The sequence below is a fragment of the Anomaloglossus baeobatrachus genome, chromosome 1 (assembly GCF_048569485.1).
Source record: "Anomaloglossus baeobatrachus isolate aAnoBae1 chromosome 1, aAnoBae1.hap1, whole genome shotgun sequence".
Lineage (NCBI taxonomy): Eukaryota > Metazoa > Chordata > Amphibia > Anura > Aromobatidae > Anomaloglossus > Anomaloglossus baeobatrachus.
Genome location: NC_134353.1, coordinates 115914235 through 115942151, shown reverse-complemented (window position 1 = coordinate 115942151; position 27917 = coordinate 115914235). Strand labels below are relative to the sequence as shown.

The 27917-nt window shown below is 45.6% G+C and overlaps 1 protein-coding gene across 1 annotated transcript in view; it reads right to left on the bottom strand.

The window, feature by feature from the left end:
- NSUN7 (NOP2/Sun RNA methyltransferase family member 7) overlaps window positions 1-26009 on the bottom strand; it is a 102631-nt gene extending 76622 nt beyond the window's left edge. The window contains exon 1 of the mRNA XM_075333909.1: window positions 25859-26009. The gene's annotated coding sequence lies outside the window, so the exon portion shown is untranslated. The remainder of the gene's footprint in view (window positions 1-25858) is intronic.
- Between the last annotated feature and the right edge of the window lie 1908 nt (window positions 26010-27917).

Genomic DNA, 27917 nt, shown 5'->3' with positions numbered 1-27917 from the left:
AGGGCTATACTACAATAGACCCACTTCCTTCCAATGGGCACTTCAGGTTTACAGGCCATCATGCACGTCTCTATCCAGGGACAATGTGGAGCCTCCCAATTTTTGGCTGCCCTGCCTAAGGGCTATACTACAATAGACCCACTTCCTTACAATGGGCACTTCAGGTTTACAGGCCATCATGCACGTCTGTATGCAGGGGCATTGGTGAACCTCACAATTTTGGACTGCCCTGGCAAAGGAAAATACTACAAAGACTCACTTCCTCAAAATGGGCACATTAGACTCAAGAGGCCTTCATGTACGTCTCTTCTCAGGGACATCGGAGTGCCACACAATGTTTTCACGTAAAATCTTTCATGTATTAATCTCAAAAAGTAACATACACCAGCTCTATCTCACTATTGGGTATGTGCCCTTAACATTTCCGCCATGAAAAATCATTTTGGGGTCATTTTGGAAGCTTTTCTGGTGAGTCCGTAAAAATGGCGTAAAACGCGGACAAAATTGTTCACAGCTGTGACTTTTCAGTGATAAATGCTTCAAGGGGTCTTCCCCATGCTGTTGCCATGTCATTTGAGCACTCTTCTGAGACTTTTGTGACATTTTTAGGGTTTCTCCATGCTGCCGGGGGGTCATTTCACAAAAATACTCGTGTCTCCCATAGGATAACATTGGGCTCGTTGCTCGGGCCGAGTACACGAGTATCTTGGGAGGCTCGGCCCGAGCTTCGAGCACCCGAGCTTTTTAGTACTCGCTCATCACTAGTTAGGACTTTTGATGTTTGCACTTTGTCAAAATTGGGCAGTGTTTAGGCAGTATGGGGCATGACCAAGGATGCTCAAATTCATTATAATTTACCTAACAAAATTCATGCACAGACGTCTGGCGGTGGCACATGGCAGTTGAAAGATGCCTCAAAATCATTAAAGTAAATCTGTACCCACTTTGACCTTTTTAAACCGTTAATATTGGCATACAGGTTATAGAATGCTTAAAAAATCCATACCGTTATGTCTCATATCAGATGCCTTGATGTGGAAAAATCATCTTTGATCACTTAATGTAAATGAGCTCTTCCAGGCTATGGGGCGGATGCTGCCTGGAAGATAACTCCGCCTCCAGAGATAATTTTAAATAAAAGGGGCGTTACCAGTGTGAGACAAGTGACTGACACAGAACTGGAGAAAGGAAATGTGTCTTCTTTCAAACACATTATTTGCAGCTCCCTGGGCTCTGCTTCATTGCAACAATATTGCAACACACTGTCTGCAAGCTGGAGGCTGAAGCTGAGAGGATCCTGCAGAAATGTCAGTTATAATCACACACAGCTCTGCAGTGAGAGCAGAGAGCGGCCATCACACATCACACTGGTAAAACCCCTTTTATTTAAAATATCTGGAGGCGGAGTTATCTTCCAGGCAGCATCCGCCCCATAGCCTGGAAGAGCTCATTTACATAAAGTGATATAAGATGATTTATCCACAACAAGGCATCTGATATGAGACATAAAGGTGGGCCATTTTTCAGCAGTCTATAACCTGTATGCCCATATTAAGAGTTTAAAAAGGTCAAAGTGGGTGACAGATTTCCTTTAAGAGGTGCACACTTCCTCATGAATTTTATGCATCTTATTCCAGCGCTCCCTTCATTAATAATGCTCTACAAGTACAAAGTGCCAGTCTGAATGGATCAGGGACTCGATTTTTTCTAAAATACTGATGCATTTAAGAGTAAAGCACAAGCAGCTGTAATAGCCCAGCCAGTGTCTGATTCATGCTGCTGGTGGTTCGGATATCATGAATCAGATTAGAAGATTCTCTTTAACCCCTTCAGCCCCCGGGCACTTTCCGTTTTTGCGTTTTTGTTTTTTGCTCCCCTTCTTCCGAGAGGCGTAACTTTTTTATTTTTCCATCAATCTTGCCATATGAGGGCTTGTTTTTTGCGGGACGAGTTGTACTTTTAAATGAAACCATAAGTTTTACCATATAGTGTACTGGAAAACGGCAAAAAAATTCCAAGTGCGGAAAAATTGCAAAAAAAGTGTGATCGTACAATAGTTTTTGGGATATTTTATTCACCATGTTCACTATATGGTAAAACTGAGGTATCTATGTGATGCCTCAGGTCGGTGCGAGTTTGTAGACACCAAACATGTATAGGTTTACTTGTATCTAAGGGGTTAAACAAAATTCACAAGTTTGTCCAATAAAAGTGGCACACGTTTTGCGCCATTTTCCGAAACACGTAGCGTTCTTATTTTTAAGGATCTATGCCTCAGTGATGGCTTATTTTTTGCGTCTCGAGCTGACGTTTATAATGGTACCATTTTTGCGCAGATGCTACGTTTTGATCGCCTGTTATTGCATTTTGCGTAAAACTTGCGGCGACCAAAAAACGTAATTTTGGCGTTTGGAATTTTTTTGCGACTACGCCGTTTACCAATCAGATTAATTGATTTTATATTTTGATAGATCGGGCATTTCTGAACGCGGCGATACCAAATATGTGTATATTTATTTATTTTTTAACCCTTTAATTTTCAATGGGGGGAAAGGGGGGTGATTTGAACTTTTAGGTTTTTTGTTTTTTTTTTTATTTTTTAAAACTTTTTTTTTTACTTTTTTTTTTTATTTTACTAGTCCCCCTAGGGGGCTATAGCGATCAGCAATCCGATTGCTGATCGCTATCTGCTGATCACAGCAATACCGCTGTAATCAGCAGATTCAGTCACTTTGGTTTTCCCTCTGCTCTCGGCCGAGGGAAAATGAAAGTGAAACATCGTAGCAGCAGGCGTCATCACATGACCCTGTGCTACGATGGCAACCACCGATAGTCACGTGATAACACACGTGACTTCCGGTGGGGGCGGCGGTGAGTAACAAACATGGCCGCGCGCATTTAAATCTTGCTGCCAGACTTTGGCAGCAAGATTTAAGGGGTTAATGGCCGCGGGTGGAAGCGATTCCACCCGCGGCTAGCAGGCACACATGTCAGCTGTTGAAAACAGCTGATATGTGTGCCGATCCACGCCGCCTGCCCGCGGCAGGGGGCGGGGCTTAACGGGACACGATCCTTGACGGATAGATCCGTCCAAGGTCGTGAAGGGGTTAAAGGGACTCTGTCAGCAGGTATTTGCTATGTAAGCTGAGGCCAGCATGCTGCAAGGGTTAATACAGAAAGTTCAGGCATGCCTGTTTTATCATAGTCCAATCTTTTGTTTATTTGCTATGTTTGTTTAACCAGCAGGATCCTTATCATTACAAGACTAGAAACTCACTATGGCAGTCCAGCACACCCCCTGCTGTGCTTGACACCTAACAGTCAATGTACAGTTTCTATTGAGAACCTAGTGTGAGCGGGAACAACCCTCTGCACTCTGCTACATAACTAAGCCTAAAAATTCAGATTCTTTCAAAAAAGCTTCAGCCAGTAATCTAAGTGATACACCATTGGATTCAGAATCTCCTTGCCTAACTCGTGCTGCTCTCAGATGAGATAGCAAAAATCTGCTGACATATTCCCTTTAAGGGTATGTTTTAGGAAAATTGTATCAGTTTCTTCAGTTAGAGCCTATACTAGCAGAAACGCTGACCTGTTTAATAAAAAGCACTGGAATAATGTGAAGTTCTCAGCTAAAAATCCTCAGCGTGAAACCCTGATTTACACTAGCAGGATTGCTGGGAGGTCACAAGAATTTACAGCTCAACCTGACACTGGTACCTCCAGCTTCACTGACAGCTGTGAATGGGATTTCAGATGAATTGAAGGCCTATAAATGTCATGGCACATACATTTTTAATCTTATCAGATACCATGGGTATAATGGCATGGACTGAAACATGCTTTCTTCTACTCTATAAAGCTTAAAAAATAAATGTATACTTTTAATCCTCAGCAATGCTCAACCTTTTGAGATGCATATAAATCTCTAAGGTTACAATATTAATTTGATCAGAGTCGACCTTGCAAATTGAAAACATTGCACCTTGAGACCGCAACTATTAATTGGTTCTGAAGATCGAAAAATGTAAACATAAAATAAAATAAGAGTAAAGAAAATGAATCACAAAACGAATACACACAAAGCAAGTTCTCACATGTAAACAATATAAATCAGCTGATGGAACCTGGGAAAGAGTGTACAGAAAGGATAAAATGGTGCAGGTCCTAGCAAAAGGTAGAGAGCAGTGCAATAAATATCGCAATCAGAAAGCAGTATAGCAGATGGTGTACAGGTAGAAAGCAGTATAGCACATGTAATACAGGCAGAGAGCAGTATAGTATATGTCATACAGGTAGAGAGCAGTATAGTACATGCAGTACAGGTAGAAAGCAGTATAGTACATGTAGTACAGGCAGAGAGCAGTATAGTATATGTCGTACAGGCAGAGAGCAGTATAGTACATGTAGTACAGGCAGAGAGCAGTATAGTACATGTAATACAGGTAGAGAGCAGTATAGTACATGTAGTACAGGCAGAGAGCAGTATAGTATATGTCGTACAGGCAGAGAGCAGTATAGTACATGTAGTACAGGCAGAGAGCAGTATAGTACATGTAGTACAGGTAGAGAGCACTATAGAACATGTAATACAGGTAGAGAGCAGTATAGTACATGTAATACAGGTAGAGAGCAGTATAGTACATGTAGTACAGGTAGAGAGCAGTATAGTACATGTAGTACAGGCAGAGAGCAGTATAGTAGTACATGTAGTACAGGCAGAGAGCAGTATAGTACATGTAGAGAGCAGTATAGTACATGTAGTACAGGTAGAGAGCAGTATAGTACATGTAGAGAGCAGTATAGTACATGTAGAAAGCAGTATAGTACATGTAGAGAGCATTTTCCATGATCAGATTCTCTCGTGTGTGAGGAGAATGTAGAGAACTTAATTTCTCCATTATCTGTGTTGGCGTTAATCGGACTGTACTCGGATAGTATCCAAATGCAGTCCAATGTTTCACATGCCATTCGCAGCATGCTCCACTTTTTTTCCTCATGCACAATCAGTGTGAGAAAGAAAGCACTGGTCAGTAGAGTATAACATTGGAGTACAGCGCTTTACAGATCATCGCTGTCCCCATTGGGGCTCACAATCTACATTTCCCATCCGTATGTGTACCGCCCCGGGGCTCGGCCGGCTGCCGAGCCGCTCGGGTCCGTGCTAGTCGGTGGGTGGCTCGAGCTCCTCCCGGACCCGGGGGTCACGTCGCTCTAAAAAGGGAGTTGGCGCTACGTGTAGGGATTTTGGTGGGGAAGGTTCACGGCTGAGGCCGTGGAGTTTAAAGGTGTAAGTTCGTGACGCCACCCACGGGTTGTGGTGAATGTGGACACCACCGCTGACGTTAACTAGGCTCCCGGGGATGGTGTTATGCAGCCTGGTGTTGACCCCTCCGTGGGCAGGTGGTTGTGAGGTGCGGGCAAGATGGTGTGGTGCGGTGCGCGGCCCGAGGGCACTGTTGTACTCACTATGACAGATACACCGGAGTCTCTGGTAAACCAAAAAGGATGGTGGTTGGTGTCCGCAGCCGGCTGCGCTCTGCCCCTTTCTCAGGTTGGTGGTTCCCGCCTTTCTCCTGCACCTCTGTGGTAGAACTTGACTGCCTATGCTGGCTTGATGTGTGTCGGGGAACCCGTTTGCCCGCAGGCGCTGGCCCGTGGGATCTCTCTGCATGTGCGGTGGCTTTCTATCCCCCTCAGTGGGCTGTTGCTGTCTTTCTGGTCTTGGGACGGGAAAGGACCTAAGGTCCAGACCTGAATCAGTGAATTAGACGTGGTCCAGTGGCTTCTGGACCTCGTTCTGGGTCTGAGTACCCCTCCTGGTGCTCTGGTTTCCAGTTGGCTCCCCGCTTCGGTACCGGCGGGCCACTACCCTGTCCCGGTCCCTTACGGTTCCACCAGCCGTCTTCCCGGCTCCTGCAGGCGGCAACCACCGTCTGCCTCCTTGCCACGGTACCAGGGCTACGACCCCGGCACCGGTCAGTGTTGTTGCTGCAGACTTGAACCCACAGGCCTGCTGCACTTGAACTCCACTCCACTGTACAGACTGAACTACTCAACACTGTGCTCCCTACGGGGAACTGCACACTTTTACCTGTCTCAGGCCCTCTGGACTCCTCCGTGGGCGTGGCCAATCACCTGGTGTGACCATTGAGCACTGAGAGAGGTGACAAGGGTTTTGTAGGTTGGCTGCTGTCACCTTATTAGGGGCTGGTGTTTGTGCAGGGGGTCTACCTGTGACTACCTTGCTAGTCCAGGGCGTCACATATGTCTTCGGAGTGTGGGAGGGAACCAGAGAACCCGGAGGAAACCCACACAAACACGGGGAGAACATACAAACTGCTTGCAGATATTGTCCTTAGTGGAATTTGAACCCAGGACCCCAGCGCAGCAAGTCTGCAGTGCTAACCACTGAGCCACCGTGCCGCCCAATATGAAGCCTTATTCTCAAGGCAGTGCTTCATAGGAAAATATCTTTAGCATATTAAATGAGTTATATAATATAATGTGATGTGATGCACACAGGTAGAGAAGGTAAGATCCTCTGTGTCTTTTGTCTGGTTATCTGTATACATAGGAACACAATTATTGCTAAGGAAATTCATTTCACGCTGGTATGAGTTTTTGGACATGTAATAAATCACAATTAGTAAATGTCTAAATTGATTTATGAATATTTACCATGAAAAGGACCCCTGGAATTCATAAAAGAAGAGGCTCCTTAGCTCACATTGGCACTACCACCTTTTTTGTGTGTTGGCTCTGCAGTCTAAATACCCAACTCCACCATGGACATGCACACTTGGCTAACCAAGGCAAAAAAGCGGTTGGTGAGTTACACCTCCATAAAGCTGACCTTCTTCGTCAAGTCATCGGCTCCAGCAAACGCTGCTACTTCTTGGAGCGCAAAGTAAGTGTCTGTGTGACGCCCTGGCCTATCAGGTCGTCACAAGGGTGCCGTGCAATCTGCCCTTCTCCATGGTACCCGCTCCTCCTTGGTTACGGGTCCTGTCCCTTTGGTGTTGCTACCAACAGGTATACCTTAATCCTGAGAAACACACTGCACCACACCCACCAAACACCCATTGGGCGGCCTGAGGGGAATAGGGCCACCCAGATGGGGGGATGGTAGAAGGAGGGCCAGAAGTGTCAGAGTAGTCGGAGAGAGTCAGTGAGCCATGACAGGACAAGGTCACGCTGTGGAGCTGGGCTCCTGTACCCGTCCGAGATGCCAGACGTTGGCCTGGCCTGGAAGGAGCTGGAACCCCGGTCGCAGGGGGTAGTGACAGGGGGCACGGTACTGCCACGGAAGGCAGACCAGCGGCCTTGTGCTACAACCGGGCAGGGGTCAGGGCACGACGCGGTACGCGGACCCTAGGCTGGGAAGGAGCTTTATGCAGCCCAGTAATTCACCCGATGAGGACGGAATCTTCACGAACCGTTCTCCACCCGCTCCAAAATTGGGGTACTAGCGCAACGAGGGGGGATAAGACTTCCCAAAACCGTCTAGAAAATCCCAAGCGTGAACCCAGAGAGCAAGCTCACCTTGCTAGCCACGCAGGTGAGCTGGACCCAAGTAGTTTCAGGCAAAAGGGATTCACACAGAGAAAGCACAGTGCCAAGGGACAAGGCTTCAGACCAACCAGCAACGCCAAAAGGGCATGGACCCAGCGTGCTCACCCAAAGGTTGCAAGACATTCAAGACTTTGGTTTACCCGGTGTCAGTGTCAGCATCTCTGGACTGTGTGAGTACATTGTGCCCCTCTACCCCTGACGGGTCCCCAGCCAACCATCACCAAGCCCCGGGACACCATTCCCCTGCCCACGGAGGGGTTAACATCACAAGCTGCCATCCCATTGATCCCTGGAGCTCTCCCCCAAATGCAGCAGCGGTGGTATCCCGCCTTACCACGACCCGTGGGTGGTGTCACAAACACTATCCAATCCTTTCACCCCCCTTTTGTAAATATCTTTACCCCTTTTTCATTTCGAGCGGCTGCGCGATCCCGCCTTGGGTCCGGAGACCCTTCGAACCACTGCGGATCCGAATCCGAGCAGCCCATCGGCTGTTGCGGGGCGGCACATCTGCCTAGAGCGGTTTATGCAAAGCACAACAGGCGGCTGCTGTGCTCTGCATAGGCAGTGTAGAGTAGCATGGGGTGGTAGTCATGGTCGTGGGATTTTCTCTGGACCCTTCAGCATGCTAAATGAAAAAACAGCTAGTGGTTGGGTGTGTGGACTTGTGAAGGGTGGGCCGTTCACTCGTGCAGGCCAGATGTTGCCACTGATGGCCACTGGCCAGGACCAAATGACAACTCTTTTCCACATGGAGATCACCAGTCCATTTCAAACAACAGTATTTTTTTACTCAATGTTTCATCTTCAAAACAACTTTATACACCAGATAGCGGACACATATCTTCCAGCACGTTTCTATTGTTGAAAGCATATTAAGACACATTCTCAGTTCCCACTGGGTTGTTTCCAATCATGGTCTTATGAGTCCTAGCACAACCCAGCCCAAAGCTACAGTCCAATTTGTGATGGTCACTTTACCTTCCTGCGGCCCCACATCCAGAATCCTCATAGAGAGAGGGTGAGAAGTTATGCAGCTATGGCTACTTTCACACATCCGGTTGTAGCAGTGCAGCACAATCCGGCGCTCTGCTGAAAAAACAAAACAGTTTTTTTTGCCGCCGGTTTAGTTTTTTCCAGCATTGACGCCACACTGACTTGCGTTCCGTCCATTTTTTGTCGCATGCGGCAGATTTAGCCGATGCGGCGGCCGGATGGAACGTTCCCTGACACGTTTTTTGCTCCGGCAAAAAAAACGCATCGCGCCGTATCTGGCCGCTGCGGCGCATTTTTCAATGCATGCAGTTTCTTCCACTGCGCATGCACAGTAGCGTGCCGCAACCGGGAAAAAACGGATGGGCCGCATGTAAAAACTTATGCAAAAGATGCGGTGTTTTCCCCGCATCCGTTACATAGGTTTCACAGCCGGATTGAGCCGCAGTACTCAAACTGGATGTGTGAAAGTAGCCTATGGCTAAAGAAGAGCCTTAGGCTATGTGCGCACGTTGCGTACAGTTCACTGCAGAAATGTCTGCAGCGATCTGAAGAGCACATGTGCGCTTTAAATCGCTGCAGAAATGTCCGTAGTGAAGCCGATTCCATGCGCTCTGCCTGCAGCTCCTGCCATAGACAGAGCAGGAGCTGCCGGCAAAGCACAGGAAAGAAGTGACATGTCACTTCTTTTTACGCAGCGCTTCGGCAGTAGCCGAAGCGCTGCGCTCTAAAACGACACGTGCGCACGGCCCCTGCACAATCTCCATAGACTGTGCAGGGGACGCAGGACGCATGCAGTTACGCTGCGCTACAAAGCGCAGCGTAACTGCATGTATTTACGCAACGTGCGCACATAGCCTTACACTCTTGGAAGCATATGGAGACCCTGTTCGGAAAAGGAGACTACGCTCATGGAGCATTATTGTTATAGTCCTCTGTGCCCTTCTGCCTGGGGCCAGTTTGTTAGCCAGTCTCTAGCCTTATCGTTGTCTTATATTCGGTGTCTTGGTCAACACTATAGGATCAAGTATTCTCCTACCACAGATCACTCACTGCATGCAGCCTCGTTGAACTGCAGACTATACGAGTGTTTCTGTCTTGCAGTGAGTCTTCACTAATTTTCTTTAAGGAACCATCACTTTCTCTATCAGCAAACCTCTACCATTGTGGGCTAGTCACAACACTTAAGGGGGCTTTACAAGGTAGCGATATCGCTAGCAATTTGTAGCGATACTGAGCGTGTAAGTACCCGCCCCCGTCGCGCATGCGATTGTTTGTGATCGCTGCCGTAGCGAACATTATCGCTACGGCAGCGTCACACGTACTTACCTGGTCGGCGGCGTTGCTGTGACTGCCGAACAATCCCTCCTTTAAGGGGGAGGGACGTTCGGCATCACAGCGACGTCACCGCAACGTCACACAGCGGCCGGCCAATCAAAGCGGAGGGGCGGAGCTGAGCGTGATGTAAACATCCCGCCCACCTCTTCCTTCCGCATTGTGGCCGGCGGCAGGTAAGCAGACGTTCCTCGCTCACACGGTGTCACACATAGCGATGTGTGCTGCCGCATGAGCGATGAACCACAACGCTAAACAACCCTTACCGATTTTTGAGTTTGGGACGACCTCTCCATGGTGAACAATTTTCACCATTTTTGAGGTCGCCTAAGGTCGCTGGTAAGTATCACACGCTGCGATATCGTTAATGACGCCGGATGTGCGTCACTAACAACTTGACCCCGACGATCAAACATTAACGATATTGTAGCGTGTAAAGCCCCCTTTAATCTCTTATCCTACAGTGTGACAACTAAACGATTTATGCAATATAGATCAAGCTGAACCACACAACCTTGCTGAAGATTATACAGAAACACATAATACAATGAACATAATATCTACAAAAGGCGCAGGACACAATTCACATTACAATACAATAACGCGACTGGGGTCTTCAAGGGAAGGACTGCAACAGCAACAGTCTACCTCCTTAGGGTACCGTCACACTTTAGCGACGCTCCAGCGATCCCACCAGCGATCTGACCTGGTCAGGATCGCTGCTGCGTCGCTACATGGTCGCTGGTGAGCTGTCAGTCAGATCTCACCAGCGACCAGTGACCAGCCCCCAGCCAGCAGCGGCGCGTTGAATCGATGCTGCGCTTGGTAACTAAGGTAAATATCGGGTAACCAAGCACTTGGTTACCCGATATTTACCTTGGTTACCAGCGCACACCGCTTTGCGCTGGCTCCCTGCACTCCTAGCCAGAGTACACATCGGGTTAATAAGCAAACCGCTTTGCTTATTTACCCGATGTGTACTCCGGCTACTTGTGCAGGGAGCCGGCACTGACAGCCTGAGAGCGGCGGACACTAGCAACCAAGGTAAATATCGGGTAACCAAGCAAAGGGCTTCGCTTGGTTACCCGATATTTACCTTGGTTACAGCTTACCGCAAGCTGCCAGACGCCGGCTCCCTGCACATTCAGATTGTTGCTCTCTCGCTGTCAAACACAGCGATGTGTGCTTCACAGCGGGAGAGCAACGTCCAAAAAATGAACCAGCACTGTGTGTAACGAGCAGCGATCTCACAGCAGGGGCCAGATCGCTGCTCAGTGTCACACACAGCGAGATCGCTAATGAGGTCACTGGTGCGTCACAAAAACCGTGACTCAGCAGCGATCTCGCTATGTGAGAAGTACCCCTTACAAATGAGAAGATTTAGTATAGCAAACTGAGCTTTCTATCGGTCACTGCTTATGCAGAGCGCAGCAGCTGATTACAAATTCATGTCCACAACGGCATAAGCAACAACCAAGATGATAGAAGATGGACAGCATTGACTTAAGTGCATTGTACATGGTTCTTGGGCTTGCCTTCCCCAGGAATCAGCAAACCAAGTTAAGGGTGCTTTACACGCTGCAACATCGTTAACGATATATCGTCGGGGCTACGGTGTTTGTGATGCACATCCAGCGGCGTTAGCGACATCGCAGCGTGTGACAGATAGGAGCGACGATCAACGATCGCAAAAACGGCAAAAATTGTTGATCATTGACACGTCGTTCCTTTTCATAATATTGGTGATTGTGCATGCCGCTGGTTGTTCGTCGTTCCTGCAGCATCACCGCTATGTGTGACACCGCAGGAACGACGAACATCTCCTTACCTGCGTCCACCGGCAATGAGGAAGGAAGGAGGTGGGCGGGATGTTCCGGCCGCTCATCTCCGCCCCTCCTCTGCTATTGGGCGGCTGCTTAGTGACGTCGCTGTGACGCCGAACGCACCTCCCCCTTGGAGGAGGGATTGTCAGCGACATCGCTGAACAGGTATGTGCGTGTGACGCTGCCGTAGCGATAATGTTCGCTACAGCAGCGATCACCACATATCGCACCAACTACGGGGGCGGGTGCTATCGCTTGCGACATCGCTAGCAATCGCTAGCGATGTCGCAGCGTGTAAAGCACCCTTTATAGCACTGTGGCCAAGCTATTTACATAGGGACAAGGAAATAAGCTGCTCACAGACACCTCTGCAGCTCCCATAATATAGTATTAGGGATGATGAAATCCAAAATGTTTGATCCTTTTTTCCTCACCATTTGCCTTCATAGAAGAGTCTGATGTATATTGCTAACCGACTAAAATGTGTGGGTCTGCCATAATCATATATTGTATTGTGGGTGTATGTGGGCATTTTTATTGCCTTGATTATTTTTTTTCTATTTAATGGAATTTTGTTTTATATACATACAGTATATCATAAAAGTGAGTACATCCCTTACATTTTTATAAGTATTTTATTATATCTTTTCATGGGACAGCGCTGAAGATCTGACACTGATACAATGTACAGTAGTCAGTGTACAGCTTGTATAACAGGGTAAATTTGGTACTCTGTAAATAACTTAATACACAGCCATTTATGTAAAAACCGCTGGTAACAAAAGTGAGTACACCTCTAAATGAAAATGGCAAAATTGTGCCCAATTAGCCATTTTCCCAACCTAGGGACATGTGACTCATTAGTATTACAGGTAAAGATGATCGGATACGAACTTTAGTGTTTGTACCGAACACAGATTTCACCCCCCTTCCCAGAAAAAAAAAATCAATCAGTGATGGAGTTCAGAGTTCGGGGGCTTTACATATGCTAACCACTTATGCGAGCATCGCTGTGCTTGGGTACACTCAGTGCTCGGCCCAGTGGAAGCCGCTTGCAGAGTTTGAATGGCTCTCACTGGAGGTAAAAATCAGATGTAGTGTGCACAGAAACTAAAACAAAAAATAAAATGCAAAAACCCAGTTCTCCCTACCCCAGAAGTGCTCTGTTTATGGCTGTTTGCATGTGGGTGGAGACCCAACTTGCCCCAATCATTGACTTCCAATGAGGTTCAGGTCAAGTCCAGGTCCCAAACCAAACTTTAGGTAAAGTCCAGCTGAACCCATCAAACCGAACTTCCACAGGTTCACTCATCTCTAGTTACAAGGTCTCAGGTGTGAATGGGGAGCAGGAGTATTACATTTGGTATTATCGCTCACACACTCTTTCTTGAGAAAATGTGCATGTCCATTATTTTCCGCAGGTACCTGCGGAATACCCCCGGAATTTCACTCCATTCACTGTAATGTAATCGCGAAATACCGCGGGTATACCGCAGGTAGCAAATGATGTGCAGTATACCCCCGGTATAGCCGCGGTAATGTTCATCACTGCCTGCGTTTTGCAGGGTAGTGATGTCATTATGACAGGAAGAGCAATCAGAGCAGAGAGTAAACACACACATATCACACTTCCTGGACACCGCACAGAAGCCCTTCTGTGTGACCTCCAGGTGCCCGTGCAGTCTGTGTCTTGCTCCAGCCCCGCGGCTGCCTGCACTGCCGTGTCAGTGTCTGCCCGCAGTATCGGCAGCTTCTCACGCTGCAGTGCTGGCAGCCGCGGGGATGATGAGCGCTGCTGTCAGGAGGTTAGATGAGATCATTACCTGCAGTGACGATCTCCTGCACTCCTGACGTCAGCGCTGTCACTGCCTTCTATGCCCGTCTCACGGGCGGCCCGAGACTGTCACTAGCGGTGACGTTACAGGCTCTCGCGATACTGCTGAGAACGTGGCGGGTCCAGAAGTCAGTGACAGCGCTGACGTCAGCAGTGCAGGAGATCGTCACTGCAGGTAATGATCTCATCTATAAAAAAAAGCAACAAAAAGAGGATAATGTCCTCCAAAAATCAAGTATTACTCACAGCAAGTTGGGCTGCAGTGTGTACATCGCCCTGGCCAAAAACTGATGCTCTAGCAGGATACAGCTAAACCCCCACTAAGTGGAGGCATCACAGGTGCAGGAGAAGCAGATCACACACACACCTTCATGGAATGGAGGGGAGGTGACTGCTGGATGATAAAACTGCACACAAGTGGCTTGCATAGAGCGCTGTTCACATGCAGATGACACAGTCACAAACCCGCAGCCTATTAGGTAACGCCCTTCTATTAGATCAGGCGGGCTGCCAAGCCGTACTCCACTGTATATCATGCACGGACAGACACTCTACAATGCAGGGCCCAACAGAAAGGGGCCTGGCTGTATCCTGTACAAACAAAAAAATATGAGGTTTTTGTTGGTATTTATGGCCATAAAACGTAAGCCTACACCCAGGGTCATTGACTGGGACAGTGACTATGGTATGAATGATCGTGGGACCCCCCTTATTGGATTACGCCGGACCTGGAATTGATTGTTCTTGGGGGAGTGTTTTTTCAAATAAAACTTTGTTTGTCTATTTTTTATTTCTTACTGACTGGGTTAGTGATGTCGGGTATCTGATAGACGCGTGACATCAATCACCCCAGGGCTTGATGCCAGGTGACATTACACATCTGGCATCAACCCCATATATTACCCCGTTTGCCACCACACCAGGGCAACGGGATGAGTTGGGGCGAAGCACCAGGATTGGCACATCTAATGGATGCGCCACTTCTGGGGCGGCTGTGGCCTGCTATTTTTAGGCTGGGGAGTGTCCAATAACAGTGGACCTCCCTAGTCTGAGAATACCAGACCACAGCTGTCTGCTTTACCTTGGCTGGTGATCCAATTTAGGGGGAACCCACGTTTTTTGTTTTAAATTATTTATTTAATGTAAAATAACAGCGTGGGGTGCCCTCTGTTTTGGATTACCAGCCAAGGTAAAGCTGCCAGCTGTGGTCTGCAGGCTGCAGCCATCTGCTTTACCCTAGCTGGCTACAAAAGATAGGGGGGCCCTCACGTAGTTTTTTTTTAATTTATTTATTTTTTGGCTAAATACAAGGCTAAGCACCCTTTAGTGCCACATGAAAGTCACTAAAGGGTGCCAGCTTAGAATATGCAGGGGGTAGTGGAACATTATATAGGTCTTTCTCATCTATCTATTCATCTATCCATGATGTGTCTATCTATCGATTATCTATATTATTTATTGCAGTTACAGCATAAAAAAACCACAGGGACCAACCTGCGGAAAAACTGCGGCAACATCACAGCAAAGACGCATGCGTTTTTCCCACGGTTTTGGTGCGGTTTTTTTACCACAGGTGCGGTAATCTTCAACTCCCAGAAGTTTCTCAAGAAATTTTCTTAAGAAAAATCACTTTTCTAGTGCGCACATAGCCTAAACATGTTTGCTATATATGAACTTTCACGGACATGGAAAAATCACACTGCCAAGTAAGTTTTACCATATAGTGAACATGGTAAATATGAAAAAAAAACAAAAAAAAACCCACACAAATTGTGGAATTGCACTTTAGTTTTGCAATTTCTCTGCACTTTGAATTTTTTGCCCATTTTCCAGAACAATCTGTGGCAGAATGAATGCTGTCGTTCAAACAAAAGTACAACTCTTTGAACAAAAAACAAGCCTTCACATGGCTATATTGATGGAAAAATAAAAAAACTATATTGAGAACCGAAAAAAAATAAAATAAATTATATATTAGACACACACACAAACACTATATATAATAGATAGATAATCTAGAACAGAAGGCTTCATGTAACAAATGTAGCTCTCACGGTAAAAATAATTAAAAAAAAAACCCTCATGTTAGTTCTACAAATATTAATAAGTTAACAAGTGACTTCTAGAATATAGGTAAAATAAAAAAAAATTACATAAACACTGAGAAAATCAAGCTATATAATTGTATAAAATAATAAGGATTTGCAGGCGTTGGCTATGACTTTAGGAACCTTTTCTAGCCTATTTAGAAGTGCAGATAAGGCAATGATGTAATTTTGTGCCAAAATAGAGCAACTTTTTAAAAGCTCTAAAAACATCTTTCAAAGCAAAACACCATCTACGTTCAGAGGAAGAAACCATACTGATAGCCCTAGGTACCCAGAGTGTTAGCAAACGCTCAATATTTCGTGAACAGAGAGAGAAAAAACCCAAACCTTTAATTATAGAAAAAACAAAATCATGGGCTGGCACACCAGTTGGTATAAGTGCAATGTGTAGGTGTATATGTAGCACCCAGGGGGTAGGGGGAATCAGGCACGGGGTCTCATACCTGAGTAAGGCCATGTGTGCACGTGCACGTTGCAGGTTTTTTTTGCGTTTCTGCAGCGTTTTGAGCAGCAGCATCACATTATCAAAATGCATGCGTTTTGGTTCCCCTGCAAAGTCTATGAGAATCATGCAAAATCTGTGCGCACGATGCTTTTTGATCAAGGAGTTGAAGAAAAACGCTACCAAAATGCTAAGCAGTGCGTTTTGCACTGCATTTTTGTTGCGATCCACATGTTCTTTTTAACATAATAAACACAGGTCTTTCGGTCTCTCTCTCTCTCTGTCCATGTCGGTCTTTCCCTCCCATCTCCTCTCTCATACTCACCGATCCACGATCACCGGTGCGGCGCTGCACGGTGTTCACACTGTGGCGGCTTCTCATCTTTTGAAAAAGCCGGCCGCTCATTAATCCATCTCATATTCCCTGCTTGCCCAGCCCACCGGCGCCTATGATTGGTTGCAGTCAGACACGCCCCCACGCTGAGTGACAGCTGTCTCACTGCAACCAATCACAGCCGCGTGTCTATATCGAGCAGTAAAAAAAATAATTAAAAAAACGACGTGCGGTCCCCCCCAGTTTGGATACCAGCCAGGGTAAAGCCACACGGCTGAAGGCTGGTATTCTCAGGATGGGGAGCTCCACGTTATGAGGAGCCCCCAGCCTAACAATATCAGCCAGCAGCCGCCCTGAATTGCCGCATCCATTAGATGCGACAGTCCCGGGACTCTACTCGGCTCATCCCGAATTGCCCTGGTGCGGTGGCAAACGGGGTAATAAGGAGTTAATGGCAGCAGCCCATAGCTGCTACTAAATCCTAGGTTAATTATGGCAGGTGTCTCCCCGAGATACCTTCCATGATTAACCTGTAAGTTAAAGAAAATAAACACACACACATCCAAAAAATCCTGTATTTGGAAAGAAAGAAAAAAAAAAAAAAAAAACAAAAAAAAAAAAACACCCTCTTTTACCACTTTATTAACCCCTCAAAAACACCTCCAGGTCCGATGTAATCCACGCGAGGTCCCACGACGCTTTCAGCTCTGCTAAATCGGAAGCTGACAGGAGCGGCAGTAGAACACCGCCGCTCCTGTGAGCTCCATGCAGCAACTGAAGTGAGTTGCGCGATCAACTGTGCTGTCACTGAGGTTACTCGCGGCCACCGCTCTCAGGTGGAGGACTGCAGCTGTGGCTGCGAGTAACCTGAGTGAAAGCACAGTTAACGGCCGTTTGTTGGTGTCACACGCAACAACGTCGCTAACGATGCCGGATGTGCGTCACGGAATCCGTGACCACAGCGATATATCGTTAGATACGTTGTTGCGTGTAAAGGGGCCTTTAGGCTATGTTCGCACGTTGCGTTTTTTTCCGCGTTTCTGCAGCGTTTTTAGCAGCAGCGTTTTTGCGCTAAAACGCATGCGTTTTTGATTGCCAGCAAAGTCTATGGGAAAAGCAGAAATCCTGTCTGCACTTTGCTTTTTTTTCTGCAGCGTTTAATTTGCATATTTGTGGTCAAAAACCATGCTGAAAAAGAAGCAGCATGTCAGTTGTTTTTGCCATTTCTGCAGCGTTTCCTTAATATTGGAGTCAATGAGAAATGGCAAAACGCAACGAAAAACACAATTCCCGCGTTTTTCATGCTTTTTACCTGCTTTTCCACTGCGTTTTTGGCTCCAAAAACACATGCTTTTCTGGACAAAAATTAATGGGTTCTAATGTTCCTTTACACACACAGAATAACCGAAAATTTAAATGTTAAAAAATTAGAAACTTCACCTATTTTTCTCATAAAATGTGCATAACCACTATTTTTTCATTAACATTGATAATTTCCCATATAGTTTTATTAAAAGTTAATTTTATACTTTTTTTCTCTTTTTTCATTCTTTTTGACTAATTCAACTTTATTTCTCAGTGTCTTGATCTAAAAAACGCATCTGCAGAAACGCAGGTGAAAACGCGGGTAAAAAGCGCTAAAAACGCGGTAAAAACGCATGCGTTTTTAGCGCTAAAAAATGGTCAAAAGCCATTTGGTCAAAAACCAAGGGAAGGAAAACGTGCAGAATAAACTGCAGGTACTCCGACGCAACGTGCGCACATAGCCTAAGGCTAAGTATGGCCTAGCTCTGACTGTCTCACACCTGCCCATGGAAAACTACAAAGACTAGATGCACAGCCATGTTAGAATTGTTTCTATCCTAGGTGTGAATGTGCATGTACATATTGCACTTATACCAACAGGTGTAGAAGCCAGGATTTTGGTTTTACATTAGTTACTTGTACTTGGTACGTTTAGGTGGGCTGCACATTCAGCTGAAGCATATAGCGAAGCGTAGACATGTCGGGTACCTGCAATATACACGCAACTGGCCAATCAGAGAACAGCAGCTAAAGTCGGCGTGGCCGTGACTAGAGACGCATGTCACTGTCATGCGCCCCTAGTCACAGGCATGTCGGCGTCAGCTGCCGACGTCTGCACCGGCTATAGAAACCGATGCCGGGCGGCAGGGGAGCAGAGTAAGGCGAGTAGAATGTTGGGGGAGTTTTTAGATGCAAAACAGGGAACTTATCTACCATGAAGGGCCCATTATGTGGACATACACCTCTTAAAAAAATTAAGAGACCACTGCACAGCTTTATAAAAATCATCTTCTCTACATGCCTGACAGCCATTATATTCCAGTATCAGTTGAATTCCAACCAGAGTGCACCTCATTCTACTTAATGTGCGTCTGATTAGGTGATCATCTGAGCCAAATCTTACTTAACGAGGGAAAGTATAAAAAACACTGCTGTGGTCTTCACAATCCTATTGCAATAGAACAAGCTGTATGGCAAAACAAGTGCTAGTAATATCCCAAATGTAATAGGAATGAAAAAAACAAAGGTTATCCTGGAAAAACAGTTGCTTCCTTCTGCTCAGGCAATGTTCCCCAACTCTGAGGACTGGATTTTCCAGCAGGACAATGTTCCATGCCACACAGCTAGGACAATTAATGTGTAGATGAAGGAAAAATCAAATCAAAACTCTGTCATGGCCAGCCCAATCTCCAGACCTGAACCCCATTGAAAACCTGTGGAATGTAATCAAGAGAAAGATGGATAGTCACAAGCCATCAAACAAAGAAGAACTGCTTACATTTTTGTACCAGGAGTGGCATAAGGTCGCCTAAAAGCAGTATGAAAGACTGGTGGAAAGCAACCAAGACGCATGAAAGCTGTGATTAAAAATCATGGTTATTCCACAAAATATTGATTTCTGAACTGTTCCTGAATTAAAACATTATTAGTAAGTTTGTAATCCTTTAGAAACAACTATGTTTTCTTCGCATTATTTGAGGCCTGAAAGCAATGCATTGTTTTGTTATTTTGACAATTTCTCATTTTTAGAAAATAAATACAAAATGTATTGCTTGGAAATTCGGAGACGTTGTCAGTAGTTTATAGAATAAAAGAACAATTTACATTTCACTCAAAAATATACCTACAAAGAGAAAAATCAGAAAAACTGAAAATTTTGCAGTGGTCTCTTAAAATTTCCCAGAGCTGTATATACCAGTATGGGCCAAGGATGGGGTATGGGGACATATACACTGCAGTTCAAAAGTTTGGGGTCACCCAGACAAATTTTGTCTTTTCCATGAAAGATCATACTTTTATTTATCAAATGAGTGTCATAATGAATAGAAAATATAGTCCAGACATTGACGAGGTTAGAAATAAAGATTTTTACTTGAAATAATAATTTTCTCTATCAGACTTTGCTTTCGGCACAGAATGCTCCTTTGCAGCAATTCCAGCTTTGCAGAGCTTTGTCATTCTAGCTGATAATTTGCGGAGGTAATCTGGAGATATTTCACCCCATGCTTCCCCCCCCCCACAAGTTGGATTGGCTTGATGGGCACTTTTTGCGTACCATACGGTCAAGCTGCTCCCACAACAGCTCAATAGGGTTGAGATCTGGTGACTGGGCTGGCCACTCCATTACAGATAGAATACCAGCTGCCTGCTTCTTCCTTAAATAGTTCATGCATAATTTGGAGGTGTGCTTTGGGTCATTGTCCTGTTGTAGGATGAATTGGCTCCAATCAAGCGCTGTCCACAGGGTATGGCATTTCAAAATGTAAAAATGGAGTGATAGCCTTCCTTAAGGCTACATTACATGCTGCGACATCACTAGCGATCTCGTTAGCAATGTGAAATTCTAGATCGCAAGTGCGATCTTTCGAGATCGCACATAGGTCATTTTACGCATGTGCGATCTCGAAAGATCGCACTTGCAATCTGGAATTTCACATTGCTAATGAGATCGCTAGCGATGTCGCAGCATGTAAAGTACCCTTTATTCAAAATCCCTTTTACCTTGTAGAAATCTCCCACTTTACCAGCACCAAAGCAACCCCAGACCATCACATAGCCTCCACCATGCTTGACAGATGGTGTCATGCACTCTTCTAGCATCTTTTCAGTTGTTCTGCATCTCACAAATGTTCTTCTGTGTGATCCAAACACCTCACACTTCGATTCGTCTGTCCATAACACTTTTCCAATCTTCCTGTCCAATGTCTGTGTTCTTTTGCCCATAATAATCTTTTCCTTTTATTAGCGAGTCTCAGATATGGCTTTTTCTTTGCCACTCTGAAGGCCAGCATCCTGGAGTCACCTCTTCACTGTAGACGTTGACACTGGCGTTTTGCGGCTACTATTTAATGAATCTGGCAGTTGAGGACCTGTGAGGCATTGATTTCTCAAACTAGAGACTCTAATGTACTTGTCTTGTTGCTCAGTTGTGCAGCGCGGCCACCCACTTCTCTTTCTACTCTGGTTAGAGCCTGTTTGTGCTCTCCTCTGAAGGGAGTAGTACACACCGTTGTAGGAAATCTTCAGTTTCTTGGCAATTTCTCGCATGCAATATCCTTCATTTCTAAGAACAAGACCAGACTGTCGAGTTTCATATAAAAGTTTTCTGGCCATTTTGAGAGTTTAATGGAACCAACAAATGTAATGCTCCAGATTCGCAACTAGCTCAAAGGAAGGTCAGTTTCATAGCTTCTCTAATCAGCAAAATTGTTTTCAGCTGTGCTAACATACTTGCACAAGGGTTTGCAAGGGATTTCTAGACATTCATTAGCCGTCTAACATAGTTAGCAAACACAATGTACCATTAGAACACTGGAGTGGTGGTTGTTGGAAATGGGCTTCTATACACCTATGTAGATATTGCATTCAAAACCAGACGTTTGCAGCTAGAATAGTCATTTACCACATTAACAATGTATAGAGTGGATTTCTGTTTAGTTTAATGTTAGATTCATTGAAAAAAAATATGTGCTTTTCTTTCAAAAATAAGGAAATATCTAAGTGACCCTAAACTTTTGAACTGTAATGTATACCAGGATGGGCCAAGGATGAGGGACATATATACCAGGATGGGGACATATATACAAGGATGGCTGACATATATGCCAGGATGGGGACATATATGCTGTATATCAGGGCGGGGGACATATATACCAGGGTGGGACACAGATATACCAGAATGGGCCCAAGATGAGGGACATATATACCAGGATGGGGGGGACATAAATATACCTGGAAAGGGTCGAGGATTAGGGACATTAGTAGATAGAGGGGGGAATAAGGGGTGGGTAGTGCAACACATGTCTTTATAGTATGTAGAAAGCTAGAAGGGCCCAAACATCTGACCAAAATGCAGAGGGGTTTGAAGGGGATGGGGGGACTAATCCATATCTTGCACCAGGACCCATTATACTGTATAGAGGGGTGTGTGTGAAGGGGTAATAGTTGGGGATGGGGGGATCATCGTATGTTGAGGGTCACCATACTTTACGTGTAGAGAGTACTGTGGAGGAATTCATTATGGGTGTATCATACAGTGTTTGTGGGGCACTTTGTTGGCATCATACTTTATGGGTGCAATGAGTGGGGAATCTAGGGGCTTCAATAGGAGGAAAATCGCCCCCTAAAGGGCAGCAAAGTTGTGAGATATGCTCTTATGTGTCCCAACCAAATAATTATTTATTCTTTTTTAAAAGGATGGGGGGGGGGGCAATTAGATGTTTTGCTATGGGGCCCTATGATCTCTATGTACACCCCTGATAGAAAGACTAACGGGACCTCTTGGCAGAGAAAACTACACTAGAAATTGGTTAGATTTTATATTAAATTGCAGCGTGTTGGTGTTTTTCGCCAAAGACTTCTCTACACGGCTGCGAAACCTGCTGCGTAATAACACTGCACACATCATAGGGTGTAAGAATGTACATGCACTATAACACTGCACACATCATAGGGTGTAAGAATGTACATGCACTATAACACTGCACACATCATAGGGTGTAAGAATGTACATACACTATAACACTGCACACATCAGAGGGTGTAAGAATGTACATGCACTATAACACTGCACACATCATAGGGTATAAGAATGTACATGCACTATAACACTGCACACATCATAGGGTGTAAGAATGTACATGCACTATAACACTGCACACATCATAGGGTGTAAGAATGTACATACACTATAACACTGCACACATCATAGGGTATAAGAATGTACATGCACTATAACACTGCACACATCATAGGGTGTAAGAATGTACATGCACTATAACACTGCACACATCAGAGGGTGTAAGAATGTACATACACTATAACACTGCACACATCATAGGGTATAAGAATGTACATGCACTATAACACTGCACACATCAGAGGGTGTAAGAATGTACATACACTATAACACTGCACACATCATAGGGTATAAGAATGTACATGCACTATAACACTGCACACATCATAGGGTGTAAGAATGTACATGCACTATAACACTGCACACATCAGAGGGTGTAAGAATGTACATACACTATAACACTGCACACATCATAGGGTATAAGAATGTACATGCACTATAACACTGCACACATCATAGGGTGTAAGAATGTACATGCACTATAACACTGCACACATCAGAGGGTGTAAGAATGTACATACACTATAACACTGCACACATCATAGGGTATAAGAATGTACATGCACTATAACACTGCACACATCAGAGGGTGTAAGAATGTACATACACTATAACACTGCACACATCATAGGGTGTAAGAATGTACATGCACTATAACACTGCACACATCAGAGGGTGTAAGAATGTACATACACTATAACACTGCACACATCATAGGGTATAAGAATGTACATGCACTATAACACTGCACACATCATAGGGTGTAAGAATGTACATGCACTATAACACTGCACACATCATAGGGTATAAGAATGTACATGCACTATAACACTGCACACATCATAGGGTGTAAGAATGTACATGCACTATAACACTGCACACATCATAGGGTGTAAGAATGTACATGCACTATAACACTGCACACATCAGAGGGTGTAAGAATGTACATACACTATAACACTGCACACATCAGAGGGTGTAAGAATGTACATCCACTATAACACTGCACACATCATAGGGTATAAGAATGTACATGCACTATAACACTGCACACATCATAGGGTGTAAGAATGTACATGCACTATAACACTGCACACATCATAGGGTATAAGAATGTACATGCACTATAACACTGCACACATCATAGGGTGTAAGAATGTACATGCACTATAACACTGCACACATCATAGGGTGTAAGAATGTACATGCACTATAACACTGCACACATCATAGGGTGTAAGAATGTACATGCACTATAACACTGCACACATCATAGGGTGTAAGAATGTACATGCACTATAACACTGCACACATCATAGGGTGTAAGAATGTACATGCACTATAACACTGCACACATCATAGGGTGTAAGAATGTACATGCACTATAACACTGCACACATCATAGGGTGTAAGAATGTACATGCACTATAACACTGCACACATCATAGGGTGTAAGAATGTACATGCACTATAACACTGCACACATCAGAGGGTGTAAGAATGTACATGCACTATAACACTGCACACATCATAGGGTGTAAGAATGTACATACACTATAACACTGCACACACACCGTACACTACAACATCGCACACTATAACACACCTTGTATACTATAACACCACACACAGTACACTACATCGCACACTATAACACAGACTATATACTATAACACCACACACCGTACACTACAACATCGCACACTATATCACACACCGTACACTAACACCACACACTATAAAACACCACACACCGTACACTATAAAACACCACACACTATAAAACACCACACACTATATAACACCACACACACTATATAACAGCACACACACTATATAACAGCACACACACTATATAACAGCACACACTATATAAACACCACACACCGTACACTATATAACACCACACACTATATAACACCACACACCGTACACTATATAACAGCACACACCGTACACTATATAACACCACACACTATATAACACCACACACTATATAACAGCACACACTATATAACACCACACACTATATAACAGCACACACCACACACTATATAACAGCACACACCACACACTATATAACAGCACACACTATATAACACCACACACTATATAACACCACACACTATATAACACCACACACTATATAACAGCACACACTATATAACAGCACACACCACACACTATATAACAGCACACACCACACACTATATAACAGCACACACTATATAACAGCACACACTATATAACACCACACACTATATAACACCACACACTATAACACCACACACCGTACACTATAACACCACACACCGTACACTATAACACCACACACACCATACACTATAACACCACACACACTATACATTAACACTGTACATTATAATACCGCACACACTGTACACTAACACCGCACAGACCATACATTATAATACAGCACGCATTGTACACTAAAAAACTGCACAGTACGACACTGCACACTAACACCATAACACTGCACACTATTACACAGCACACAATAACACCACACACCACACACACTGTACACACAGCACACTATACAACGCACACACTGTACACACAGCACACTATACAACGCACACACTGTACACACAGCACACTATACAACGCACACACTGTACACACAGCACACTATACAACGCACACACTGTACACACAGCACACTATACAACGCACACACTGTACACACAGCACACTATACAACGCACACACTGTACACACAGCACACTATACAACGCACACACTGTACACACAGCACACTATACAACGCACACACTGTACACACAGCACACTATACAACGCACACACTGTACACACAGCACACTACAACGCACACACTGTACACACAGCACACTATACAACGCACACACTGTACACACAGCACACTATACAACGCACACACTGTACACACAGCACACTATACAACGCACACACTGTACACACAGCACACTATACAACGCACACACTGTACACACAGCACACAACACCACACACACTGTACACACAGCACACTATACACCGCACACACTGTGCACACAGCACACAACAACACCACACACACTGTACACACAGCACACTATACACCGCACACACTGTGCACACAGCACATTATACACCGCACACACTATACACCGCACACTATAACACCGCACACTATACACCGCACACTATACACCGCACAGCCCCACCACAGTGCAGTTTCCCCCAGTGCAGGACTCCAGCTCCGGTACCTGCCGGCTCCAGTTGTGCTGGTGTCTGCGGGGAGATGCCGGTCGGTGTCAGTGCGGAGCAGAGAATCCGGCCGCTCTGTGGCTGCACAACATCCCGGGCTGCTCCGGTCTGGACGAGGCGGGCACTCCGCGGGTAAACGCTGATGTATCACCATGACAACCAGCTGTGCGTCCCAGGATTTATCCCATAGTGGGCGGGGCGGCTCTGATTGCGGTGGGCGTGGCCCGGGACCCATCCGTCCACAATGCCCGGTATACGGTGTCCTGGCCGCTCCCGCCCTCACAACTTATTATTGCACGTATTTCATCTTTTCTCTGTGTATTTTTTGGTTACAATTAATTTCATGATACAGTAATGTTTATATTCTGATTTTAAAACAAAACAGAAGCTGAAGTGTGAAAATAACAGAAATCAGGAGTCACATGAGGGAGCCTTACATAGGAAAGCCCGAGTTCCCCCTGAGGATCACCTCTGTGGGGCGCTTTCTGCGGATCACCTCTGCGGGGCGCTTTCTGCGGATCACCTCTGCAGAGCGCTTTCTGTGGATCACCTCTGCGGGGCGCTTTCTGCGGATCACTTCTGCGGGGCGCTCTCTGCGGATCACTTCTGCAGGGCGCTTTCTGTGGATCACCTCTGTGGGGCGCTTTCTGCGGATCACCTCTGCAGGGCGCTTTCTGCGGATCACCTCTGCGGGGCGCTTTCTGCAGATCACCTCTGCGGGGCGCTATCTGCGGATCACCTCTGCGGGGCGCTTTCTGCGGATCACCTCTGCAGGGCGCTTTCTGCGGATCACCTCTGCAGGGCGCTTTCTGCGGATCACCTCTGCAGGGCGCTTTCTGCGGATCACCTCTGCGGGGCACTTTCTGCAGATCACCTCTGCGGGGCGCTTTCTGCGGATCACCTCTGCGGGGCACTTTCTGCAGATCTCCTCTGCGGGGCGCTATCTGCGGATAACCTCTGCGGGGCGCTATCTGCGGATCACCTCTGCGGGGCACTTTCTGCAGATCTCCTCTGCGGGGCGCTATCTGCGGATAACCTCTGCGGGGCGCTATCTGCGGATCACCTCTGCAGGGCATCACTGCTGTGGGGATTTTCAATGCTTTAGGGTGAAAACTGCAACCAAATCTGCAATGAAAGCCGCAAGCATCACTGGTGGATTCTGTCCGCAGATTTACTGCCGATTTGTGACTAATTCTGCAGCACAAATGTTTTACAGGGGCTGTCCAGCCTCATGCACCTCATTCCCGACTCTCCCACACCACAAATGTCCTTGGTGGAGACTGGCTGATGGACGTCTTCTTGGCGGATCAAAATAAAATATTCACTTTTTGCTCAAGATCTCTTTCTGTCATCATTTTGGTGCTGAAGTTTCTATCTGTTTTAAGACATGGACACAAATACAGAAGGAGGAGGAGGAAATGTTCCACCTGTTTACGTCTTCTTCACCTCCCGGAGGAGCAGCCCTGGTGGCCCCATAGCGCAGTGTGCAGAGGAAACCCCAGGTGCCCAGATGAGACCAGAGGCAGCCGACTAATCAGACTAAAAAATCTTCCTAATATTTTATGTATTTTCTGTGTAATAACATCCACGTGTAGAAATGTAGATTATTTCTGCCTGTAGCTGTCTCATATCTGCCTTATGGGACTGCATCTTGTAGCCTGGATGCCACATAATGATTACAGCAGTCTGTACCTTGTTGAAGGAGTGGAAATGAAATCTTGTGGGCCTGTACTGTTCCCTAGAAGGGCGAGCACCAAGTACCGATGAGCATGCTCGCCCATCGCTAGTCACCTATAAAGTACCTAGCCTTTAAATGTTTATTTGCGGTACTGACTAATTCTCATTAATACTTTGGTTTCTCTGTATGGTCCACAGTCTTATAATGGCTGGTAACAAAAACTCCCAGTATCTCCTTACATACTAGGAGCTGTAGGTTAATGCAATACAAATGTATATGGGTCTGATGTGACATTACAATTGATGTACTATGTACTGATGGTGGTTCTGGTGCTGAATTCAAGTTCAAATGGTGGTCTTGGTGCTGTATTCATGTAATTG